The sequence below is a fragment of the Camelus dromedarius genome, chromosome 14, assembly GCF_036321535.1.
Source record: "Camelus dromedarius isolate mCamDro1 chromosome 14, mCamDro1.pat, whole genome shotgun sequence".
Taxonomy (NCBI): domain Eukaryota; kingdom Metazoa; phylum Chordata; class Mammalia; order Artiodactyla; family Camelidae; genus Camelus; species Camelus dromedarius.
In genome coordinates, this window is record NC_087449.1 from 20,179,687 (window position 1) to 20,200,089 (window position 20,403).

Here is a 20,403-nt window from a genome sequence, read left to right on the forward strand (position 1 = left end):
TAAGAAACAGTAGGCACTAAAATTACCTGGGTAGAAGTTCACCATGAAGTCATGCAAGCAATATGAGACGTGTTCTATCCCCAGAAAGTTAAACAAATTATGAAACTCTATTATTACATTTTAGGTCCAATAGAGCCAGTCATATATGTTCTTAGACTTAGTTTTTCTTCTGTAATTTATCACACAGTTGTCCACCTCAAGTTCCATGGATGACTATTTGTTACCCAGTATATCTAATGATGTTTCCTATTCCATTGTGTTTCAGGGAACATCACTTTCAGAACGGAGTACTCCTCTGGGAGACCTGTCACTGCTGGTGTGGTCCAGAAGGTGGGAAGCCCACTGCTCTTCTCCAGCCACACGTTCTCGCTAGGTCACACCTATCATCCCATGGCTTTAAACAAGATACATGTGCCACTGCCTCTTAAAGCTTCATCACCAACACTGATTGATCTTTCACCAAAGCACCCTTACCGGTATGTCTAACTCCCTACCTACCACCTCCAATAAGATGTATTGTAGGTACGGATATCCTAAACTTGAAATACCTAAAACAATATTGCCATTCTCCAAAATATAATCATCCCCCAATTCATCTCAACAAGCGGCTACACCACTCATTGCTAAAAACAAACCACCAAACAACTTTTGGAGTCATCCTTGCTTCCTCTCTCTTCTTTACATTCCACATCCAGTGTTGGTTTTACCTCCAAATTCCATATTATTCATCCACTCTTCTCAGTGTCTTCTGCTGCCGCTCCTCTCCAAGCCACCATGGTTCCTCCTCTAGGTGAAGCGCAGCAGCTTCCTAACGGGTCTCCCAGCTGCGGTTCGCGCCCACCTTCATACAGCCAGCTCTCCAGACAGCAGTCAGAGTCAGTTTTAAAAAATGTAAATAAGATCATGTTACTCTGCTGCCTACAACTTTCCAAAGGTTTCCAATTACACTGAGAATAAAATCCAAATTCCTTGCTTTAATCCAGGACAGAGCTTTCCAGACCGAGCCATCTCTAGGCTGTGAGATCCATGCACTGCTTATTCAGGATCAGCATGTTAACGTAAAATAAAATAGAAAATATCAAAGTTTATTGTTTGCAGTAAGGATAAATATTATTTCATGAAACTTCTCTTTCAGGTGTAGGTATATGTAAGTGTGTCCAGTGGACTGTTAACATAAAATATATTTCTTACTGTAGGTCACATAAAAGAGTTTGAAAGCCATTGGCCTGCATGGTTTTAAAGATCTGTTTACTCACATCTCCTGCCCAATCTCCAACCCCATCCCCTGCTCGCTCAGAATACCTCAGCCCTTCTAACATCCTTGCTATGCCTTCAGAGAAAGCAGGCTGCTCACCTCTGTCCTTGGCACTTGCCTGAATGTTCTACTTCCAATTATTTGTATGAATAGATCCTTCTTACAATGCAGATCTCAGCTCAAATGTCACCTGCTTAGAAAGCCCTTCCTCTAACTAATCTAAAACAGTCCTTACCAATTCTCTATCATATCACCCTGATTTATTTCCTTATGTTGCTAACCATGCTTTTGCATATTTATTTGTTTGTACATTGTCTTTTTCAGCGTAATGAAGGGACCTTAATTGTCCTGTTCACCACAGTCCCCCCACACTTATCACAGCACTTCAATAAGTATAAGTTGAAAATTTCAGTTTTATGTGTTTTTGTAAGGATAGGGATGCTTATAATGAAATCCTTAAATAACTGTAATAACACTGCTAGGAAAACAAAGACGCTGCTGCTAAAACTGAACAGTGACTGGCAGGCAGTGCCCGTGGGAGAGCCCGCAGGTTCATTTGTCAGCTGATGGAGGAAAACCGAAATGTAGTGTCTAAAAGGTAATTTATTGGCATGCAAGGTATGAAAATGTGGATTGGTTGACAGTGAGCATTGACTAGTTAGGGATATTGTCACAGTTTTTGTCTAGTGCCCTGTGGTTCCTGGCAACAAAAACCCTTAAAAACCAGTGTTCATCTTGAATTCTTTTCAGTAGTGGAACCAGAAGTAAAATCTGCATCCAACACCTTGTGTCCTGAATGAAAGAAGAGGTACCCAGGAAGGCAAGTGAAGAGTGGCAACTGCCAGGAATGACAGGATGGGGGCGGTGTCCATGAGGAGTGCCCTCAGGGAGCCAGGCCCACAAGTAACTCCAGAGTCTGAGGAAGAGGCCCTCTTTCCCTTCACAGCACCATCTGGCAAAGTCCCCCAAGAGGTAATTAGGATTATCGCCTCCATCTTTATTTAATTCTTTCCGGGTGCCTGATCATTAAGGGGCTGGTGTGCTAAGCTGAGGAGTTTGAACTTTCTCGTAGATGCTATGGGGATCTTCGAGGAGCTCAAGCAGGGCAGTGGCCCGTTGTGGGGTGTCTCAGAGAGCTCCCCCTGGCTGCCGTGTGGAGGGGATTGAGGGTCTGTGTGCTTGGACACAAGAAGCTCTGTGGCAGGCACACCTGGTGGGAAGCAGTGAGAGTCTAAACAGAGACGAGGGTTGTGGGACCCAGAGGTTGTGCGGAGAGAATCTGACTGCCCACTCACTCGTTCCTCCTTCCAGTCTGTGGCCCCAGGCAGGTTAGGAAGGCCTCAGCCTTTTTTTCCCTCCCTATAAATGGTGCCTCCTTCAGAGATGGCTGTGAGGATTAGTTAATGCACATAAACTCTGAGTGCCAGGCATGTAGTAAGTGCTCAATAAACGTTAGTTACTACTTTTTAGTCGGGCACTATTATTATTTTTCAGCCCTGTGTGAGGCACTGAAGTAAACAGAGACAGACCCAGCAAATCAGAAGACACGTCGGACAGTCACAATACTTTGAAAACATACTCTTGCTGGTCGGGATGGCCTCACAGAGGTGAACCTGGAGCTGAGCGAAACGTAGACAGCATTTTGAGAGGCAGTGGACTTAGACTGAAAACTGCAATTCCGCAGAATGAAAACACAGAATTAAAGCTGGATCGAGGCGCTGGGCAGGGCAGGCCAGGTTAGAATCAGAGCTCTGTTCCCTTGGCCTCTGGCTCCTCCTTTCTGAGACAAGGTTCCCATCTTAAGCCAGTGGGAGAGGCCGCTGCTATCCAGGCCCACAAAAGGTCGGGGGTTGAGGGCCCCTCAGCATAGGTTTTGTCTGCAAACCCAGTTTCCGAGGTGCCTAAAAGTGTACAAATAGTGAAGCCAGGCCCAGCCGAGCCAATTCATCACGTCGCCCAGCTCTGCATGCTGATTATCTGCTCTCCATATCACCTCTCTTCAGGGGGCTCAAAGGAATCAGCAAATCCCCCTGCATCAGAGCCACGAATCCCCAGCACAACCCATTCACACACAGCGGGGTGGCTGGGGATTAATTGGAGGGGGAATGTTGTGAATTCCAGAGAGTTCTTTCTCTTTGCCTCACAGCCGGTGGCCGGGGATATTGCTACATGAAAGCTTCCCTGTCAGTATCAATCATCATTGCCTGGGCCGCTACATTCCAGAGAATGAATTGGCCTCATTTGGTAACTCAACTGGAGTGGGGGTGGGGTGAGGGTCATTTCTGACGGGTACACATTTGTGGGCCCCACTTCTTGCTCGTAAGTGGTTTCCAAAGACAAACGGAAACCCGCGGGGCCCAGCTTCCTTTTTCTGGTAGCCTGTTTTAGTGATGCTTGACGTGGAGTGGATCTGGAAGAAGGGTGGGAAAGGGCGGGACCTGGGTTAGGGCCCGGGCAGGAAATTAGTTGGGGAAAAGAAAGCCACTTCTGAGAAGAGCAAGCCAATAACCCCTCAGGGTTTCTCTGATGGCTTTGATGTGAGGCCGACGTTCCCCTCCCATCCCCATGCTTCCCGACAGGAGGCCTGCAGGCTCTCCCCTACTCCACGCTGGATGGCGCCAGGGCCTGGATGCCAAGGGAGCCCAAACTCCGCCTCGCTCCAGGGCAGGGGTGCTCCTGCTAGGCAGATAACAAGAAATGCAAGTGTCAAACGTTTGCTTCGAGGAAGTAGTTGCTGGGAGCCCCAAGAAAGAGTAAGAAGGAGCCTCTTCCTGGGACTTCATCTCTTAGTTCTGCAGACTTAAACTTTTCGCTGACTCTTACCTTTTTTAATGCAAGATTTCCAGACTGCCTTCCCCTCCCCTGCCCCATCTGAGCAGGTCCCTCTGATTCTCCTAGACCCTCCCTCTACCTAATTGTAGAATTTCCTGAAACTCCCACCAAGTCAATAGTTCAGAGAATGTAATCTGGGGAATCAGCGAGTCTGGGCCTCTGCATGCCACAGTGAGAGTTGCCAAAACAGAGGGTCCTGAGGGGCTGAAGGTCCCGCTGGGCTCTCTCAGCTGCTCTGGGGCTGTGTGGAGTGGGGCAAGTCACAAGGCTCTCTCTGTCTCACTTAGTGCATCCATAACATGGATGATAATAATAACTGCTCTGCCTCCCTCATATTGACACAGGAAAAACGGATGTGGGGTGTAAGGAGGGCCATGTCCCAGGTCTCGGTTGAGTCCCTGGGACGTGCCCTGCCAGGTTTGGGTCCTTGGCTTCACCGTGGAAAGAATTCAGGAGCGAGCCATAGTTGAGTAAAGGTAGATTTATTTAGAGAGATACAGACTACAGAATGTAGGCTGTTTCAGAAGGTGAGAGAAAGGCCACTAGGTGTGGGGGTTGGGTGCTCAGGTTAAAGTAAAAGTAGATATACACTCCATAGACAGAGTGTGGGCTGTCTCCGAGGATGAGGGAGCGAGACCAGGCCAAGAGGCGCAGTGTTGCTAGTTTTTATGGGCTCGGTAGCGTCATATGCTGACAAGTGGGAGGACCATTCCAACTACCCTGGGGAAGGGGCTGGGATTCCCACGAATTGCGCCACCGCCCACTCTTTGACCTTTTATGGTTAGCCTCAAAGCCGTCATGGCGCCTGTGGGAGTGGCATTTACCATGTTAATATTTACCATGTTATATTATAGTGAGCATATAAAGTTCAAGGTCTACTGGAAGTCAAGTCTCCCAACATCTTGGGACTCAAGGCTTACTGAGAGTTGGATCTTCCACCATTTTGATGTTAATTGCTGTGTCATTCCTTGAATGGCTGTGCCTTGCCCCCTTCCTTTCTGTCTCATTCCCCTCTCAGAGATTTTTACTCCCATAATCTTACGGGGGTGCAGAAAGGCGAGGGTCCATCTTCCAAAACTACTTCCAGGCTGAGTAGGGGCATTGACCCTGCTTATTAGGGAGTAAAAATCTCTGAATGCCTAATCTGGGGGCCCCAGGGGCAGGACAGCCTTTTGTTTTTGCATCAGAGGGCGGTATGGGCTGGAATCCTCGCAAAGCCATCATTTGATGTGGGACTGGTATAACCCACTGTTTCCATAGACTTCCGATGAATCTTCTTAAAGATGAAGCACCTTTGTAACAGCAGTTCAACTGTCTATAATGACAAAAGACTTAAAAGTTGTGGTTAAACACCTGTAATTGATAAAGAGACTTGTTTGCAATTACTAAAATTATGACTGATTATATTTAACTTAACATACCAAATAATCCTAGTTAATTTAATATCTAAGATACCTCAGGGTTCCTTTAAAGCATCTCAAAGTTAGCTGGAGGTACAAAGAACTTTTAGAATTTGTTAAATATTTATTTACTTAACCAAAGATTTTAAAAGTGAATACAAATCACGTAAAGGCAAAGAATCACACACAATATGTTATCAAAAGCAGAATTTCAGAGAATAAAACTCCAGTCTTATATTAACCTATTTTTAATAACAAAAATTTTTTTTACCTAATTAAATATAAATCTGTCTTTACTCAACTGTGGCTCCCTCTTGAATTCTTTCCTGCGCAAAGCCAAGGATACACACTTGGCTGGGCGCGTCCCAGGGACTCAACTGAGACCTGGGATATGGCCCTCCTCTCGCCCCACATTCGTTTTTCCTGTATCAGTATGACTGTATAGGGATTAAAGGAGAGGTGATTAAAAAGCACTCTGGATTTGCAAAGCACTCAAATGTAAGGTGTGATGATTATTAAATTCTCTCAGTGTGCAGAGTATTGAATGTATTAGTGATCTTTATAAAAACTTCATTGGCCATTTACCTACCTCTGTCCAGGAGAGTCCTGGTGAAGTATGCCCTGGGAGGCACAGAGATAAAAAGATAAGCCACACAAAGAAAAAAACAAAACAAAAAGAAAAGAAAAAGTAGGATTATCGTTATAATTTTCAAAAATAAAAAGAGTGATACTCCTGCAGCATTTCAAATTACAGATGCCCAGAAGGTGACTCTCTCATGTGGGTATTATTCTAGGCCAGTAGTCTATTTGCTGGGGATTCTTTGGCATGACAACAAATGAGCAGTGGCCTAAAAAGCAGAAGTCTCTGTGTAGTGTTGAGCAAGTAATTTTCTCTCCCCGGGCCTCAGTTTCACCATCTCTAAAATACGTGAGTAGGACAGAACTTCCTTAAAATCTTATCCAGCCCTTCTGTTTTATGATTCTGTGAATGCCTTGATTAGGCCTCCTAATTTAGCAACAGGTGGGACTCCAAGGTCATTTCATACTTACTAGAATATCAAAGAGTTTTTACTAATCCTCATCCTGGGATAAAGGACCAAGTGAGCAAACAATCCAAAATCATGCCAGCCACTTAGGGACACTTATTCTACTTAACCATAATGAGAATTTTTCAACATTTGGAAATTAATATGGGAAGAAGCATGACATCATGCCTTAGAACACTCCAGTACAATTGGCACAGCATCTCACGGCAATTAGCACCGTTTCCCCACCCCCAAATGCTTTAATACTAAAAGTGCCTGCTTCACTTAGTAACTCCACTCTAAAAACTGACATCTGAAAAACCACAACCTTCATGTTGCAAGAATCCTAAAGACCACAAGGTCAACATTCCATTTCACTACCCTAAATCTGCCAAATCTGAATTCTCATCTAGAGTTCCCCATCCTGGGTCTTTATCTACCAGCCATACTGGTCCGACTAGAGAGATGCATTTCTTTTCTTCCCAGCTGCTGTCAACTGGCTTGTCTGTCCTCAGTGTGAGACTTCAGGTTCAAGGCTCTGTCTGGGGAGTTCATCGTTTTAATTCTCCCCACTTTGATCATGTCAGTTTCCACAACAAACAAGGCTCACCAGAAGCATTCCAGGGCTCACAAAGGCAAACACGCTTGGCTTTGCATCACACACCAGAGGCCAGAATTCTTCTTCGGTTTTTCACTTCAAGGCTATTTTAACCCTTGGTTGCATAAGTTTCCCAGTTAACACGTTTAACCTTCATTCCCTGCAACCAAAGGCGTGTTAGGCTCCTCCAGAGAAATGCAATGATTTCCAGCCTTTAATTAAGGATCCAAGTGGCAGATGCAGTTCACACACACTGGAGCCAAGCCCTGGCTATGAAGATTCTTTTGCTCCAAATGCTCTGCAGTGCACCAAGAGTAACTTCAGCTAATAAAAATAGCTCTGTCTACTGAGAGCCAGGAGTCATTTCAAACCATTTAAAATATTATCTCATTTAATATTGGCAAAACCTTCAGGTGAAATTAGAATTATGTTGACTTCACAAGTGAAGAAACTGAGGTGATAGAAGCTAAGAAGTCTGTCCAAGATTATACAGCTAGCCAGGTATGGTGTATGGGTTTTAACCTGAATTTGTCTGACTTCAGGGGCAGACGATTAAGTGTTAGACATTAGCACTCATTATGCTGTAGTAGGAAGAACTCCTGATTGAGAGTAAGGAGGTCAGGGTTTAAGACTTACTGTGGTCACCTCAAGCAAGTTAATTTTCTCTAAGCCTTGATTTCCCTACCTGTAAATTGAGGATAAAATTAAATCAGTTTTTTTTCCAAAACTCAGTCATTCACTTCATTGCTCACATTATGCATACTGTTTTTAATAACTATTTTCTTTAAATCAACGCACTTTTAAAAACCAGATGTTTTTAAATTAAACATCATTAAATTAAAAACTGAAATGACTTGCTCTAAATAGATGGTAGTAATAAAAATAAGATGATGAAGACAATACCATTAAGCTCTAGCTAAATACTGTTGCTTGCCTAAGGCTCTAAGATTTAGGCTAAACTTATGTTAAACTGGAAAATATGCAAGTTAGTTAAAGATGCTGCAAATTAGTTAAGGTGTATGAAGGACATACAAACAAAAACAAGCTGAGACTTCCCAAGGTAACCAGGTGGGAAGAGAATCCAACAGGAGACAGCTTTCTCACTCCCTTACTCAATGTTACTTAATGTTTGCCTGTGTACTACCTACAGTTATCTCACCTAAATATTTTTTGCATACAGCTGGTGGTCCCCATCTCATAACTGACCAGATGATACAGGTTTCTCTTTCAGCATTTCTAGCTCTAAAATACTTTGATGCTAATGAGGAAAGTTAATGTTGCTATTAAATTTGAAACTTATTTGCTAGCGTCTAGTGAATATTTCCTGAACTGCAGAGAAGGTAAACTGGGAGACACTGACAATGAACAATCTCTGTTAGCAGTTTCTTAGAACAGCAAAATAAATAAAGACTCTTCTCTGGGAAGTCTGAGAAGGACCTCAGACCAGCAAACTACGTTGCCCTTTAGCCATGTAATAGTTTTGCATATTTACATGGTGTGCACAGTGAGTTTTCAAAGTGTGATTGAAGATAACCAATACCCATTCAGGTTAAAACTGTTTTCATGATAATGCTAAGAGGTTCATGCCTTTTTTACTCAGTTTTCCAGAGACTACATGAAGTGAGATACTGCAACATATGGAATGAAGAAGTAGATAGGGGAATCCAACTGCTTTCCATTGACATAAACATTAGGAGACTTTCAAAATGTTAAACAATGTCACTCACTAATTTTTTTTCATTTAGGGAAATATAGTTATTTCTATAAAAATTAAGTTATTTATGTTAACATATAATGAATTTGTTATTTTAAAATAAGTATTTTTAAAATGTCTCAATTTAACTTCTCAAATGATAAGTTTTGGTTGATATAATTGACATAAAAAATCTGTTTGGCTCCTCAATAATTCATAAGTGTATAAAAGTGTTACGTAGCCAAAATATTTGAGAATGTGTAAGGCTATTATTATAAACAGCAGGTCTGGAGAATATCACCTGGATTATGGAGTGAAGTCAAAAGTGGTTAATTATAGAACTACCTATAACAGGGAGAAGCAGGAAAAAAACGAGACAGTTAGCAACAATAAATTATTACAGGGGGCAGGGTGTAGCTCAAGTGGTAGAGCACATGCTTAGCATGCACGAGGTCCTGGGTTCAATCCCCAGTACCTCCACCAAAGAGAAATAAGCTTAATTACCTCTCCCTGCAAATAAAATAATTAAATAATACAATAATAAATAAGTAAAATTTTTGGAAGAATGAATTACTACTGTTAGCATTTCTGAAATGGTCATCAACTCAGTGATATCATTTGTGATTGTGACAAAGAAAAATTAAGAAGAAATGTAACTAGAAAATGTTTACATTTTACATATTAAAGAACAGAAGCAGATCTCCCAAGGCAATAGAAAATAAAAGCAAAAATAAACAAATGGGACCTAATCAAACTATCAAACTTATAAGCTTTTGCACAGCAAAGGAAACTATGAACAAAATGAAAAGACAACGTTCAAAATGGGAGAAAATATTTCCAAACGATGCAACCAACAAAAGCTTAATTTCCAAAATATACAAACAGCTCATACAACTCAATGACAAAAAATGAACAACCCAATTGAGACAGGAGGGAAGGGGGCAGGGCACAACCACACAAGGAATGACAGCAACCAAAATGGTGGAAGATTCAACTCCCAGTTGGCCTTAAGGATTAAGAGGTTTAACTTCTAGCAGACCTTGAGCTTCATTATGTGCTCATTATAACAGCGTGATCAAATAACATGCCCACAGGCACTATGACAGCCCCAAGGCTAACCGCAAAAGGCCAAGGTGGCCCAATTCCTGGCAATCTCAGCCCTTCCCCAGGCAGTTGGATTGATCCCACCTGTAGGCGTGTGAAGCTACTGAGACCATAAAAAGTGACAACCCCACGCCTAGTGGCCCTTTGTGCTCTCTCCCCTTTGGAGACAGCCTGCACTCTGTCTATGGAGTGTGTACCTACTTTTACTTTAACCTGAGCACCCAACTCCCACACCTCTTTCCTTGCCTTTCTCTTGCCTTACATTCTATGCAATATGTCTCTCTCTAAGTAAGTCTACCTTTACTCAACGGTGGCTCGCACTTGAATTCTTCCCTGCGTGAAGCCAAGGACCCACACTTGGCAGGGCACATCCCAGGGGCTCAGCCAAGACCTGGGACTTGGCCCTCCTCATGCCCCACATCCGTTTTCCTGCATCACAATTAAAAATGGGCAGGAGACCTAAATATACATTTCTCCAAAGAAGACATACAGATGGCCAATAGGTGCATGAAAAGATGCTCAACATTGCTAATTATTAGAGAAATGCAAATCAAAACTACAGTGAGGTATCACCTCACACTGGTCTGAATAGCCATCATTAAGAAGTCTACAAACAATAAATGCTAGAGTGGATGTGGAGAAAAGGGAACCCTCCTACATTGTTGGTGGGAATGTAAATTGATGCAGTCCCTGTGGAAAACAGTATGGAGGTTCCTTTAAAAACGAAAAATAAATTACCGTATAATCCAGCAATCCCACTCCTGGGCATATATCCAGAGAAGACTCTATTTTGAAAAGATACATGCAGCCCAGTGTTCATAGCGGCACTATGTACAATAGCCAAGACATGGAAGCAAGGTAAATGTCCATCAGCAGATGATTAGGTAAAGGTGTGATGTGTATTATATAATGGACTATTACTGAGAAGAAAAAGAGTGAAATAATGCCTTTTGCAGCAACATGCATAGACCTAGAGATTATCATACTATGTGAAGTAAGTCAGAAAGAGAAAGACAAATACTATATGAAATCATTTATGTCTGGAATCTAAAATATGGTACAAATGAACTTATTTACAAAACAGAAACAGACTTGCAGACATAGAAAACAAACTTACGGTTTCCATAGGGGAAAGAGAATGGGGGAGGGATAAATTAGGAGTTTAAGATTAGTTAAAAACAAAACAAAACAAAACACACACACACAAGCAGAATACTGAATTCCAAACATTGTGACTGTAGCAATGTAAAACATGTCTGCTTATGCACAGACCTAGAATAGAATGTGGGAAATGGAGACTTTTCTTGGGAAGTCCATGCAGGAAATTTTTAGTGGTGTCCCCAAATGTCTTATGTAATCACTATAAAGTGGTTGGTAAAGTTCAGTTTCTCATGTCGTCAAGAGACTGCTGAAAGCTTGGGACACTGCACTGATGGTCTGCTGATCACACATTTGATTGAATCAACAAGTTGGGCCAGTGTAGCTTCGCTCTTTTACCAGCTGAATCCCATGAACTCTATGGCTATAAATTGATTGTGACTATCAGTGGAGACCATGGCCAAAAAAATATAATTGTCAGTTAGTGTGTTTCACATAGATAAGACCAAAGTGTATTTGCACCTACACTAAATGCCTCACTCTCATTTTGATTCTCGGAGCTCAATTTACAAAGAGAATTAACATTTCTCTTTATTTTAAGTGGTTTCTATGGATACCTTCTATGAAGCATTTCATTCACATCTATCCAATTTAAGCTTCTCATTTTAATTTAAATATATTTTCCATTCCTCCAGAATCTGTATATGATATCCACAGTTCATTTTCTGAAAATCACCTATGAAAAGCATTTATGCATACAAAATTTTAAATTAATATGTTTAAGGATTTAAAAAGAGAAACTCCTATAATACAGAAATTCCTAATCTCAGAGTTGGAAGTCTGTTTTCATTTGCCTCATAATCACTCAAAACTTGACCTGTAATCTAGAGAATTGTGTTTTCTGATTTCAGTTTTTTTGGTCATCATTGGATGCTTTCCCCCTTCTTTCTTGATCTTATTTATTGTTATGTTGCAGTTTTCTTACTTAGCTGAGTTGGGATTAAAGCTTTTTAGGTTCTAGTGCGGTTAAAATTCAATAGGGTTTCTAATTAGTGTAGAAAAATTGAAAAAAAAAAAAAAGGTTTTAAAAGACTACCAACCTCAGATAACTTACATTGTCAGTATTTGCTAAGCTAATAAGCACTTTTGTTAATTTTCTTTTTCCATCTCCAGCTACAAATCTTTCTTTTTTAAATTTATTTTGCAAACTTTACTCATCTCAGCTTAGAAACCAAGGTCTTCTATATTATGACCCCAGATTTCTGCCAACTCTATCCACCACCCTCCCTGTGCAGACCCACCATGCCACAAATAGGCCTACTGAGTTCTCCAGGGGGTTGGTCCCCGTTCTGACCTCTGGCCTTTGCTCTTACCATTCTCCTTCCTTGTGAAACGCCTCCTTCAGGACCCCGACTGTCTGTTCAGTGAAATTTTATTCAGGCCCTGAGACAGATGACCAGCACCATTTCCCTTAGAAAGCCTTTCCTGGTCCTTGCAAGCAGAGGTGGTGCTTTTTCTCTTAACACCAAAACGCTCTCATTACTCTACATGGCACCTGTGTTTTTTGACTCATTTGTGCGTTTTCTATGTCCTCTACTTCAAAATAAAAACTTCATTAGTATTTTTATTCTATTTTTAATAAGTAATACATACATACAATAACGTACTATTCAGAGAGCACCAAGGCTACTCAAGGAAACACATCTGCTTCTGACCCTCACCCGACTCTCCTCCCCAGAGGTACCCAGTGTTGCTAATTTTTTGAATATCTTCTCAGAGGCTGCGGGGGAGGGAATAGCTCGGTGGTAGAGTGCTGTGCCTAGCATGCATGAGGTCCTGGGTTTCAATCCCCATTAAAATTCATTAAAATAAATAAATAAACCTGATTACCTCCCCCAAAAGAATTTAAAAAAACAAAAAAGACAGACTCTTCTCAGGGGCAGTCTGTGCACATGTAAGTGTGTGTGTGCACAAAGAGCAGGGTATTTTCATGTTACTCTGCAGGTTGTGCCTTGTACAAGGGTGCCCAGTGGACAGGACATGGGGCCTAAAATCCAGCCATGCTTCTCCTGCCGCGCTGTCTGCTCTGTGGCCTTGCTAAGTACATTCTAAAGAAAGAGGGCTTTCTTCAAATTTCTACAGATGCTCCTGAGAGGCTATCGGTGGTCCTACTGTGTATTTTTATTTCATTTTTAATTTTCACTTTATTATGAACTGCCTGTTGTTTTCTTCACTTCGCACTCTTACAAGAAAGGACTTGCATTACAAATTCATTTTTAAACACTGTCATCAGGAAAAAGATTAATTTGCAAAACCTGTTCTCTCTCAAGCCCTGGCCTATTTCTTTAGACTTGCCAATTTACAAGACATCAGTGAAAATACCAAAGTTGATATTATTGTTTTCAAGTGAAATATCCATGAAAAGGCTTTTAGAAGTCATGAAAATATCAATTATCCTACTTACAATGCTTATTATTCTTTTTTGAAGCACGAATTTTAAGAATGTTTACTAGGTTAGGTTATTTAGAGTTTATTAAATGTTAAAAAAAATTTTAAATCTGATAATTATACCTCTTCCTTTTCTCCGAATAAGTCTAAGGTAATATGTTTTTAAAAGGTACTGTTTTCATACCCTGAGGGCTCATTGGGTGTCAGTTGCAAAACATGTCAAAATGCAAGGCTCTTACGGTTTCAGGAAAAATTTATCTTTAATGCTTCTCACTCCAGGGGTCCCCTTTTGATGTGCTGCTGCCCTCATTTTCCAATAGTTAAATCTAAACCTGTGTTTCTTCTTAGAAAATTCATCATTCCACTTTGGAGCCTGAGATTGGCAAGCCAGGACCAAGGCTCCTTCCTAGATGTGAGAACCCAGAAATTAATTCTTATATCCAACTACCTATTTGTATTTTATAAACCTATCTAGATTATAAGCCTTAGATATATTCCTTTCAGAATTTTATTTTAAATGGCCCTGTCACTCTGCTTGGACATGCTATATTTAGGTCAGAATCTCTGGAAGACAAAAAGACATTTCCCCATGGCTTAAAAGATGAGAACATAAATATTTGTAATGCCATAGGCATTTAGTACTTACTCCTATTTTATGACCTTTAAAAAAAAAAAACTAAGCTTTTAGATTTTTAACATAAAAATCAAGTAGTGTGCCAATCATCACTTGCCAACCCAATATTTGTATCTGTTCCTCACACTCGGTTTACTTCTGACCTCAGGCTCAGGGGAGAGTGACCAAGTTGGTGATGATGAATATAATGAACAGAAGGAGAAGCAGCAGCTATGAAATTAATGGTTGACTTTTTCAAGTCTCCAAATGCTGGGGAGTCAGAAATACTGTCAAAACATCCTGCTTCACTCAAATATGTATTCCTGGCATATTTTGTTCGCAAAGCAGTAATAAATATTAAGACATTATCACCTTTCTCTACATTGAAGGGGCCCAGAATACTCCACTGTAGCATAAAAAATTATGTTGAACTGATGGCATTTGGGAAGTCTTTTTTTCCTTAACCCTCTTATCTGCCTAAGAGCAGAGCCTCCTAAAAGAACTCAAGAGAATTCAGCTGTCAAAAATTCCTTTGGAGGGCAACCAGAAAAGTTTGACTCTTATCAATGGCAAATAGAAATCAGCACCACGCCTAAACAGACATTTAAACTCTCACGTCTCCTGTCTGTTCTCCTGAGGGCTTATCTATCTTTCCCTAAAATCATTTGTTTTCCAATATGTTTCCTTCTTGCCCTCCCCTTCCCCTATTAAAATACTACATAAGCCCCAAATTCTAACCACCTCGAGTCACATTTTTTGTGTGTAAACTTCCACATGCATTGTACTTATGTGAATAAAATATCTATCTTTTCCCTTGCTTATCTGTCTTTTGTCGTTTAATTTGCAGACTCCCAGTGACTTAAGAGGGTAGGTGGAAGAAAAGTTTTCCCTTCCTGACAGGTTGGCAACAAGGATGGGATTGTTGGGACTTAACGGTGTGCTCTGGAAACTGGTTCTGAGACCTCAGGACCTCTGATGAAGCTGGCAAGGGCAAGCTCTCCTTACTGCTCTGTCTCCTGCATTTCTGCTTGGAGTCCAGTTGAAAACGAGTGGTAAGAGGTTCTCTTTGTCTTTTCTTTCTAACTTAGACTGGTAGGAGAAAACATTTGGTGGAACTAGTTCTGGGGCATTATGACTCTTGGGCGACTCTCAGTTTCGACTGCTCTTGGCCATAGATCCTTTCCTTCCCAGGGGTAGCGGCCGTGTCCAGTCTGTCTCATTGTGTGTCCTGGGGGCCTGGTTTAGTGAGAGCATTTGCTCTCTGAGTTTCCAGCTGTCAGGGGGTGAGGATTGTTGGACCTGCATGTGCAGGCAGTCAACCGTCATGTCGGGGGCCCTGGGAATTTGTAGTCACCTTAACAGAAATACAGGAGCCTGGCATTCCATTTACAGCTGGCATCGTGTTGACCACTGCCGGTTTCCAGGGGGCTTAGCCATCTTTCCTCTTTGCCTGGCTGGTGCTGAGACTGCCTGTGACAATGAGGATCTTTACTTTATCTTTTGCTGTCTTTGGGAATGACATCTTCTGTACCCTTTTGGGGGCGGGCACTGTTTGCATCCAAGTTTAAGCCCTAAAAAGGCTTATTGGTTTTGAGTCACACTTTTCTGTGAACTCTCATACATACCTGAGTGAATGAAAATCTGTCCTTTATCATATGCATCTTTCTTTTCGTCAGTTTGATTCACAGGTCTCCAATTACTGGATGTAAGAGGGTAGAAGAAAAGGTTTTCCCTTCCTGACAGATCATCTCTTCCTAGTGAAATAGTACTCACCCTTTAAGACCCCACTCAAATGTTGCATTTTAGGAAGTGTTCTCTTCTTCTGACTTTACAAGAAATTTCCTTGCACTTCTTTGAGAGCATTTCTGCAGATTTCATAACGTTGTATGCACTTGTATCACTCTCTCACATTCTAATAGGTGTGTGTTAAAAACGAAGACCGGATCTACCCCATCTATCTTTGGATTCCCAGTGATACTAAGGAATGTATTTTGTGTATGTAATAGATACTAGTAGGAAGGGGAAAAGAAAACATATTTAGTGACCCCAGCATTATGACTCTGAATTATGACCCTCCTCAGAGAGTCAGTTCTTAACTATTAGCCTTGGGCAAGTTTCCTTTCCATTCTCAGCCTCAGCATCCTCATTAGCAAAATGAGGATCATAGCACCTATGTAGAAACATTCATTTTCACGTGAGTGGATGAGCTAACTCATCTAAGCATCCAGCAGAATGTCTAGGACATCAAAGATGCACAACAAAGTTGGTTCCACTGCTCCCTCGCACCTCCCTGAACAGACAGCCGATCTCTGAGGAATTGCAGCAGTCTACACCTGAGTCTCTCTTTCAAGAGTCTGACCTTGGTGGGGGTGTGTCCCCCAGCCAGGTGAAAATGCCCCCAGATAAGTGTTTCTCCTGAAACAGACTAATGCTGGGCAAAATCCCTTCTAGGGCCATATAGAGTCAAAATGCCAGGACTTCTGGAAGCTGCCAGAAGGTTAACCTGTTGGTAGTCCAGTGTCTCCTGGGTTAGCTGAGAGGGAGCACTGCATGGTGGTGGCGGTGGGAGGGACGGAGCCGGTAGAATTGGCCTTGATTGAGGAGTGGGGGTGGAAGAGGTGGCCACACAGATGGCTGGGCCAGCCGAGGAAGGGCTGCGGTAATGAGAACAGCATTCCCATCTCCCTAGGAATATATGTGAAGTTGTGTGATTATGTCCTCTGCGTGAATCTGTGTGTCCATGATATGTGCACAGGAGAATGGCCCAAGAGAAATCCATGCATCCACTCACTCATTCTCTGTTCATTTTAATAAAATTAAAATGAGTTGTTTTTTTTTTAAGTGTTCCAGGTACTGGGGAAAAAAAGCTAAGATATCTTATGCCTGTTAGGAGTCTGACTACAATTTACAGTCTGTTGGAGACAGACAAGTAAGTGCTTTACAAGTACTGCTCTGTATAAGTTAGCATGGAGCGCTAAGGCAGCACCCAAGGAAGGAGCGCTGGAGAAAAAGGAAGAGGCACTGAGCCAGGGTTTTTCTCCTCCTCTGCAGGCTCTCCGTTTATCTTCACATACTCACCATCCCATTCTCTCCCCACAGGACTTCCTTTGGAAGTAGAAACTGAGACCTTTTCTTTTTTTCTTTTGACAGTAATGCACAGCATTTCCTCTCTGGTTTAGGGACCACCCTCTCCTCCACCAATTTCAAGTGAGCAAAATAAAAGTGTGACTTTTAGTTATTGTGAGTTGTAGTAGATGGTAAACTCTTTGAGGCACCAGCACAGGGCCAAGCACATAGAAAAGGCTCAGTAAATGTTCTCTGGATGGTGAGGGAGCAAGGGAGTGAATGAAACTAGGTCTGACTTGTAACGTGGAGATACCTCCTCCTGACTCTCTGTGCTGCTGTGAGAATAGCTTGGTGCTGGGCATGGCCTTTGAGAAGCACTTAAAAACAGTCAGCAGTATTGTTATTATCATTATTAATAGTTACAGTTTAGTGGATTATATCCAAACATTTAAAATGTTTATTTTGCTTTTAAAGTAAAAGAGAGAGAGAGAGAGAGAAACCATTCAGGCCGTAATTACAGCGGTGTGGGGCCCTCCACAGCTCCGTTTTTCAGAGTTCTGCATGGACACCAGATAGCATTCCCTCCTCATAGCCAAATGCCGAGTACAAGAGTCACCCTCAGTAGAGAACACGCCATTCTGGGCAGTGACCATTATCTTGCAACCCCCGTTACCTAAACAGATCCTTCCCTTGGTTCCACCGGATGAGTAGATAACCACACCTGAGGACAGTCAGCCTTCTGCCTCTCCTTTAGATTCCAGTCCCTTGGGTCACAGCCTAGTCCCAAGCAACCCAGGCCATGCCAGCTTCCTAGAGCTGCCTCACTCAGGACTCAAGACTTTCACTCCTCTGCCTCCTAGGCATCTGTGACTGCAGAATTCTCCACTGCCAGGACACTTGGCCAGTGTGCAAACCACTGTGGTTCCCAGGTCTGATCCTAACCCAGAAGCTCACATCTTCCTTTGCTGAGACCTACACACTAAAAACAAAAGGACGGAGTCATCTGCAAATGCCATCATGGGGTTTGTTATTAATAGGGGAAGTGGGTTATTCATTACCATTCATGAGAAACATCTGGAATGCCACCTGAAGCATGGAAACTGATTTAATTCACTTACTCCAGCTACCCAGATATTCACTTTGAACAGCTGACTTCTGGGCCTGTGCTACAGTTCTGGCTCCCAGTTCAAAAACATCTCCCACACCACAGGTGCCCAAGAAACATTGCTTCAATTCGTGGGGAAAATGTAATTTGGGTCTTAACCTGAATGAAGACGTTTAGTTTGTCTGGATAGAGGATTATGCTTCACAGGATGGCTGGTCTCTCAGGCATACTCATTCATAAGTCCTCTAAGGAAAGTATACCTGGCAGGCAATGGGCACCTAAAAAAATTTTGCTTCACCATGGTATGACTGGAGGTACAGAGAGGACAAAAGGGATATGTGTATATGTATTCCTTGTGTAATTGAAATATTTGATACATAAAAAAGGCTAAGGCAAATATGACAAAATGGTAACATAAATTAACTTTTCATGTTGCGGGAATATATATTAGATCTGTTCTTTTCTATAACCTATTTCTATATATTCTTTATTTTTCAAAATCCTCAAAGTTTAAAAAAGTATGTTGCCCGAATTTGGTCACCTAGAGAATGTGGATTTAAAGGACACCAGAACTCTTTCACAAAAGTAGGAGTGGCTTCTGCTGACTCTTTTTATGAATATAAACTGGGTCCTGTATCCCTCACAACAATCTTAAGTGTGAAATATTACTCATTTTATAAGTGAAAAGAAAGACAAAAGGCACAGAGAGGTTAGTTAATTAGCTCAAGGTCACACAGCTATAAATGGTTGAACTGGGCTTCAAAGCAAGCAGCCTGTCTCAGAGCCCTTCTCTTAAACCACTGTCACGATGAACTGGAACCCCTGAAATTGCCATTATAGAATGGAGCACTGAGAATAGTCCTGCCTCCTGTCTTCTTCCTGGAATCAAAAACTGAGCTGGAGAACTTTATGTTCTCCCTAAGGCAGTGTTTCCCACTCTTTTTTTTTTTTTCCCCTAATCGCCCACTTGCCAGGAACTTTTAATACCACAGATACACTGTATATCTATTTATGCACTGCGAAAGGCCACAAACCATTGTAGTGTCTGGTTTTTCTCACCCTTTAGGAACCAATTTTCACTTCCTTGGTGATAATATTGTCCTCTGTTAAGAATGCGTATTCTGAGGAAGCCAGTATCAGGGATTCCTATAAGACTTCATATTGCCATTGTTTATCCACATATTACATACGTTGTGAAACAAAAGCTCCTGTGGAGGCTGACATCACAGGAAATGTAGTAATGGAAGAATTCTGGCTCTTTCTCCCCTGCTCCTGAGGCTGTGTGTTTGAGGGGTGGATGCGGGTGTGTTTTGGGAGAATGGGGAATCAGTAACACCAAAGTCGCTGCCTCCAAGCCGGAGATTCCAGTTGTCCTCATTACACAGAGTCAGTTTTCAATTACGTGTGCTAATGAGGTCCAGCAATAGGATGTGTAATTGGAATCCACAAAGAATTCCCAAACCTCATTTAGAAAACTATTTCAAGCTCCATTTTGAGCCTGTGAACATGTAAGAAGCAGACTGGGATAACTATTGTTTCTATTGTTTTCAGCCTCAGATGGAGTGGGAATCACAATCACGCCATGTTCACCTTATATTCTTTCACTCAAGCCTTCTCTTTACCAGGTAAGCTTTGTGAGTTCCGTTCACTGAGGTGCCTTGCTTAAACCCACACGGTCCACGCATGGTAGGTATCATATTTCTGTTTTCAAGATGAAAACTGACTTGCTCCAAGTGCTATCAGTAGGAAATGGCAGAATCCAGGTTCCAACTCAGGTATTTCTAATTCCAAGCAAGTTCCTTTGTGGCATCATCAAAGCCTTATGCAAAAGCTAGAAAGACCTGGAAAATGTTCAATTCAACTGAATTCAGTGCACTTTGAATTGGTAATCAATGCAAATGTTAATTGTTTGAGCGTTAAAGTTAGACAAACTGGATTTATTTCTTTCTGATCATGTGTCATAAGCAAGTTTCTTAACTACTCTTGTGTTTCAGTCAACATTCTTATCACTAAAGCTGTGTTATAGGAAAGATCAAATGAGTCAATGTTTTCAAGCACCTTGTACATCAAAGCATCAAAACACCCTGTTGCCTGTCCTGTCCATCAGTTTAGTCCTGATATCATTTATTTGGCTTTTGTCCCATGCTTTCCTGCATTGTTACAGGT

General features: G+C 41.8%; 1 long non-coding RNA gene across 1 annotated transcript; it reads left to right on the forward strand.

The window, feature by feature from the left end:
- Positions 1–270: 270 nt before the first annotated feature.
- Positions 271–19,839, forward strand: LOC135322821 (uncharacterized). Its single transcript, XR_010383724.1, has 4 exons — positions 271–476; positions 2,006–2,227; positions 14,914–15,118; positions 19,789–19,839. It is a non-coding gene; the product is annotated as an uncharacterized LOC135322821 (long non-coding RNA).
- Positions 19,840–20,403: the final 564 nt, after the last annotated feature.